This window comes from Amia ocellicauda, chromosome 13 (genome assembly GCF_036373705.1).
Source record: "Amia ocellicauda isolate fAmiCal2 chromosome 13, fAmiCal2.hap1, whole genome shotgun sequence".
NCBI lineage: Eukaryota > Metazoa > Chordata > Actinopteri > Amiiformes > Amiidae > Amia > Amia ocellicauda.
In genome coordinates, this window is record NC_089862.1 from 31,871,597 (window position 1) to 31,878,656 (window position 7,060).

The window sequence follows — 7,060 nt, forward strand, 5'->3', positions numbered from 1 at the left end:
TGATTAGCCAAACTATATATATATTTTTTAATATACCTGTACTGCTTTATAGGTCCTGAGTTTCTCAAAGCCTTTCTGTGATCAGGAAACACTGTGTTCACATTCTGTCTGTATTTCTTGTCCTTAATAATTAGTCAGCTTTTAAAGATTTACAGGTAAAGGCAATGTGTTAAGATTCTAGAAAATAATAAACAAATCTGAAGGATTTTCAAATACATTAACAAAATATACATATTTAAAACTGTCACGTATGAGTAATCTGTAATTAAATAGTGATTACAAGCATAACAAAACAATAAATAAAAGCTCAATGTTTTATAATGTGTTTTCAATGTTTTTATAATTACTAGTCAGAGAAACATTTTCAGGATGACATATCCTGATTATTTTTTACAACATGACAGCACAAATTCACCTAAATATTCTCCAAATAATTAAGGATAAATAAGCATTTTTATCACCAACTTAATTTGAATGGTAAAGTTAAATGAGTAATAAATTAAGCATACAGCAGGATTATAAGGTTTTTCCATTTTCCAAGAGAAAGTTTAACATGAAAGTTTAATATTATTTCATTTTATATATGTTACTCTAATATAATTATATATTCTTCATTGCATTTACACAGCATCAACATTGATATACAATATAATGCATATGATTAGAAATTATAATATAGCAGTATTTTCTGTGCTTCAAAAAATATAAACAATTAGTTTATTAGTCATAAGATTAAGTATGAATGTGATTTCAATAATTGCAAATAAGCACATACACAAAAGTTTAAGTTCCATCAAGCAGACTTTGGTCTAGACCATTAAAAAAAATCCTAAACATGAATTGCTAATTACAAAATATCAGCTAATCCCGGTGTAATTAATTGTCAAAAGTCTCTTTCTACTACTTATAAATAAAAAAAGATACATTTGAGTAATTTGTGATTTTGTGGATTAAAGTGGATTAATATGTTTTTGTTGCATTAATCAACAGAAACAAAACATGTATTATTATATTAATTATTATTATTATTATTATTATTATTATTATTATTATTATTATTATTATTATTATGTGGGTGTTTTTTCCTATTTATTTATTTATTTATTTTTGCAGTCCCAATAGGGTGTTTGCATACCAACATAACTTGACAATATTTAGGACCTCTATAATCAATATAATTTTGTAAATTTCAAATCAATTATACTGAATCCATTAATTGGATATGTAATGGTCATCTAGATTATATTATACATTGAATGAGAATGAGGTTGTTATACTGCAAAACAGGATACACTCACAGTATAGCAACAATTTGTACTGTATCTTTCACAAATGTGGAGCTCTGTTTGTCTTATTTATTTTTCTGTTGGAAGAGAAAATAAAATATCAGACATTAAATATAAATTGGTCAATGACTGTGTCTTCAAAATGGGACATGGTCTTCAATGTTAGTGTATCATCACTTAAAAGTTGCATATTGTCGATAGCGCCAAAACCACAAATAAAATAAATTATCAATCAAACAAATTAACAGAAAAATACACTTTATTACTTAAATATATGTGTGTATGTGTGTGATTCCAATGACAGCCTCTTCTAATATTGAGCATATTTTTTTTTTCACTTTGAAGTATGTTGACAACAGTGAAGACTTTTCTCTGTCCATTCCCTTCCGAATCGAAGACACAGGAAATAATACACAATACTACAGTGAAATGCAGACACTGTACAATTATTTGCCAGTTTATACCAGTTTAATTAATTATAGCCATTTGACAGACATCACCATATAAGTGAATGCATAAATACTGTTAATCAATATGATTTTGTGAAAGCTACTGCCAATACAGCAGACCTTATTGCTCAGGATTAAAAATGAAAAAGATTTTTAAAAGCACCTGCATTTTCACCTGTTATTTTACTTCAGGGGCAGCACATGCTTGGCCACAGGGATATCTGCTGATGAAAAAATAAAGACACAAAGTGCAAAGAGGGAAAAGGTTAAACTAGATAAATAAATCCATTGGGAAGTCAAGTGCCATGTGGTGGAAACAGGATACTGTTATGATTGCTATAGGATACATGTTTTACCCCAGTCCTTACAAAAGACTCACAGCTACGTTGAGATGTTGCCTCACACTGTAAACCTTACTGACTTTTGAAGTAATGCAAATGTCTAATAAAACATAAGAACATAAGAAAGTGTCCAATCAAGAGGAGGCCATTTGCCCCATCGTGCTCGTTTGCTGTCCATTAATAACTAAGTGATCAAGGATCCTATCCAGTCTATTTCTGAATGTTCCCAAATTGTCTCTTCAGCCACATCGCTGGGGAGTTTGTTCAGACTATGACGCCTCTCTGGGTGAAGAAGTGTCTCCTGTTTTCTGTCTGATTTACTCTGTTTATTCCGTTCTTTGTTCACTGAACAGTCTAGAAATTTACTTTCTGACAGAGGCATTAGTAATCCAAATATATACCTTAAAAAGTAAATACAGTGAGACTCTTTCAGCTGGATAGTTAACAAATAAATACATTTGAAAATACTTTTCTCTTTCTTAAGTAAGACCTCTCTTCTCTTTATGACCCTCTTTTACTTGTGATATTAGACGTGGCGAGGATTGTGTGGGATTCCCCTATCGTTTCTCACAACAACCTCAGAATGACTACCTAACAAAGACAAAGAAAAGTCTCTATTAAATGGACTGTATATACAGGGATCCATATGAGTTCTCAATTGAGCAAGGCACTAATCACAATAAGACTTATTATATATATTATTATTATTATTATTCAGGGCTTGATTCTTATAATTGAACAATTTAATTTAGCCGTGTTGTGAGTCATGGCCACTTGCCCCGGTTATAATGAAACCTTCATCCACCTGTGCACCAACAAGGGTAGGAGATTAAGATATGTACGTATATATGTTTTCTGGTATACTGATAATCAAATATGTAGAGTCGTCTTTGTGGAGTAAACCTGCTGTTTGTAGGAAAAGTGTAGGTGAAACAAAGGGGGAGATAATGTAAATCCTTTCAAGACTGGGGGAATTGTTTGTGGGATAAATGAGAGGGACTTCAGTTATGGGAATTTTAAATACAGTGGTTTGGGATTAGGTGTACCCTGAAAGCATTTCAGGAGCTTTGGCTCATTCCTGTAATTATTGTGCAACAACTAATAATTACCAAGATGAATTCAGAATGCACCTTGTGCCACATCAAGAAGCGTGTGATTGAGTTATGCATTTTTTAAAAGTCACCGAGATTTTAAAGGGCAATTCAAGATTGAAATAAACTGCCTCTTAATCTTAGCAAATGGAAATGTTAGGGGGAGAGTTATGCACTCAAATCCAATGTGCTGCTGGTTCTGTAAAAGTTTATTTCTACAGGCTTTTAGTTTCCCTGTTAACCACTGCAGTCGCTGTAGTGGAGCAAATCAAATAAAGCCCTGGCTTACCTCTGGCCCACTCCCCGCTGGCAGCACTTGGCCAATTTCACACCATAACCCAGCTTTGAACCAATATCCTTTTAAAAAAATACCCTTTAATTTTACTGTGGAAATGGAGGAAACATTTGGAATACATCCTAATTCATCCTAGTTAGAAACTCTGTATTGTTTTTAATCTGAAGCTGTTTACACAACACAACAAAACACTAGAGGTCAGTCTTTCAGCTTCAGTGAAGACTGTGACAATCACTAGATACTCAGGTCTGGTATTTCAGTAAATAATATATGAATAAATTATCATATTTGATATGAATACAGGTAGAAATCTTAATAATGGTTGTGAATTACAAGTATAACATTTTAATAATAATAATAATAATAATAATAATAATAATAATAAAACACATCTATGCACCTGTGATTCATAAATAATTTGCGGATGCCCAGAAGTTTCTGTTTTGTGATGGCAAACACAGAGAATGCTTTAGTTGCTGATTACAGTCATGACGAAGTATGATATATGTACATATTTAATGGTGTAGCTCAGAAAGGTACGAAATTAAAGTAGAATTAAAGCGTTCTTCCCAGAAATCGCAGTAGATTTACAAACCGTAAGTTCTCTTACGATTGTGAAAATAATTGGTCCGGAATTGTTTTTTTATGGTTACGGGAATTGTATCTGACATTGACTCACTCTTAATCCCCATTTCATTGTGATTCATATCAGCTTGTGAATGATTAGTCAGTTTTATAAGGCACATAAGTCCATCTTACAATCCAAATGACCAGAATATCATGGCTGACAGCTTCTTCCTGCACCATTCTGGTTATCTGAAGGCGTTCTTATAGCCAGACTTCCATCATGAGCTTAAGCTTAAGTGTTAACAACATTCTCCTCACCTTCTAAACTTTTTTAATAATGTATTTTCTGTTGACCTTTGACAACATCACACTATTTCCATTTAACCCATACTGTTTAGTTGCTTGCATAGCCTTCCCTTGTGATCTATATTTGTTCACAATCAGTTTTGCAAGACAAGAACAATATTAAAATACTTTCTGGCAGCCCTGGCAATGGAGAGTACGCTTCAGAGGGATATTCTGCGAGCAATATATGCTGTGTAAACCCCACTATGTAGTCAATGTGACCATTTCTGTAGCTTACTTGCTTAATATGACTTGAAAAATTGGTGTCCTGGTGCCGTAACCCTATCCTTTCCCACTTGCTGTTCAGTGAAAGTATACTTTAAATGTTTTCCTGCACTACAAAAGGTTCCAAAATTACTCCGGGACATTTTTTTTTTAGCCGTACAATGACTGCACTTAAAACACATGTCCAGTGTGGCTGTATTAATTAATCATGGAGCGAAAAAAATATTCCAAGTGATGAAACAAGAGAATGCACTTGCAGACTCTGTCTGTCTCTATATATAATGTATGTCTTTTTAAAGTAAACATCAAAAGATAAACCATTCATTTGTGCTTTAGCATACAAATGGAAACATGTAATTGATATTAATAAATGATGCTACTTATTTTATGCTTCTTAACTGTGTAACAAGCTCAATGCTAAACTGCATACTACACAGCAAAAGACACTTTTGTGTATGCACCGAATTAATTCAATTGAAAACGTTAGGCTTTAGCAATGGTAACTGTTACCACTGTAGGATTAAAATGCTGTGATTCTAGATCCAAGGTTTATCTATTGCAAATAACTGTGAAATTGCTTGGCACAAAGTCCTCGCACTCAATAAGCTTTAAATAAGATGTCAAGAGGAGAACGATCCACAGTTAATAACGTGACAAGCAGAATTTGTACAAGGATTCCTGAAAGAGCTGTTGGTTGGAAATTCTGAACACACTTAAACTGGATTTTTAAACACAAGAATGACCTAAACTGCTTGTGCATCCGCTTTAAATACTTCATCAGGCAACCGATGCAAAGGAAACAACAGCTGGAGTAAAGATCCGATAAAGTTTTCATTCTGTCTTGAATATAGGACTGTAATAACCTTGGGAGACAGTTTGATAAACCTGATACCTTATTTTAAACACACATTTAAAGATGCTTGGTTTTATCTTAACTGTCTATAATGAGAGGAGAATGCCTGCATGCCAGCTCTTCTTGAATTGAAAGGTTAAACTTACAGTTAACAAAGTCTGGAGATAATTAAAATCCATACATGATGATGATATTGCCACGACTGTGAACCTGTGAAGTCAAGGTTAAAGGAAATCGACCTTTAAGATAAATGATCAGAAGTCATGTGATTCTATACCTAGTGTTTACAAGTTATCTGGTGTTACTTCACATGCATATACATTTGGGAGTCAAAGACTAAAAAGTGCCAAGAAAGTTACAGAACTCATGTAAGACAATATAAGACAATAAAACAATGCATGCCCTGCCCTTAATTCACATACTCATACAAAATATGAATCAAATGCCTTAATCATTGTGCATCTAAGATAAGTACTACCCTCTGACGATAATGTGGTTCATGGTAGGTTAATCTATAGTTATTACACAAACACACACATTGAGGACACTCTTTACAGTGCAGTGTTTGGTAGCCTTGTACTGACAGTGATTTTAAGACAGGAACAGATTGTGAACGTCTACAAAAAAGTATAGCAGCACATAACATCCATTCACTGAACAAAAGCCTATATTAATGGTCCTACATTGCCTTTATAGTGTTTATTCTTGGGTTACATACAAATATATATATAATTAAGGTCTTTCAATGACTCTCAGATATTTCTCAATGTCTAAACACACTGCATGCTGTAGAGTTGTTGTGATAAGAACTGGGATAACAGTTTTTCATGGTTGACTTAAAAAGGGGGATTTCCACAAGTGAATGTTTTGAAAAAAGCAGTTTGAAAAGGTGCACTCTTGGCTCTCTGAGGATTTCCTCTACAAACGTAAGGACATCAAAGTGAAGAGCTAACTGAGCTACTGGTAACTAAATAAAGGATTGAAAAGAACTCAGGTCCTTCTATTGCTTGTTTACTTATATAAAATAACAGTAACTGTTTGGCTTACTTCAGGCAGTTAATTTATTTCTTATATTAAACGTTGATCTAAACCAAATTCAAACTTTGACAAATGTAATTATTGAGGGTGGGTTTTTACCGCTGCAAACTCGCTATCCAGCAACTGGCGATTGATAACTGGGGTTGAAGTTTTGATTTGTATTGGACCATTGTTGTGATATAAAAAGCCATGCCATTAAGGAAACTATATAGTGTCTTTATTTTTGGGCGGCACTGAAGAATGATCATTCTGTGGAGACACTAGGCATTTTCTTACAGTTACACTAATTACTAATGAACCTGTAAAGTAATTCAATAACATATGTTCATTTTTTCTTATGTAAATGTATCTGTCCTGTCTGAAGTAATTCTCACTTGTAAATCGTTTTTCCGAAGCTCCACACGTATCATCACTTCTCGTGTAAATAATCCCACGAGGAAACGTCACCGTAATCATAAAATGTCTGGATAATCCAAACTGACACTACACTCAAAACACATATCAAGAGCATTGTGGTGGGTAAACTATAACATAATCAGGACTGGGTCAAAAGTTTTCCCAGGTCTGACA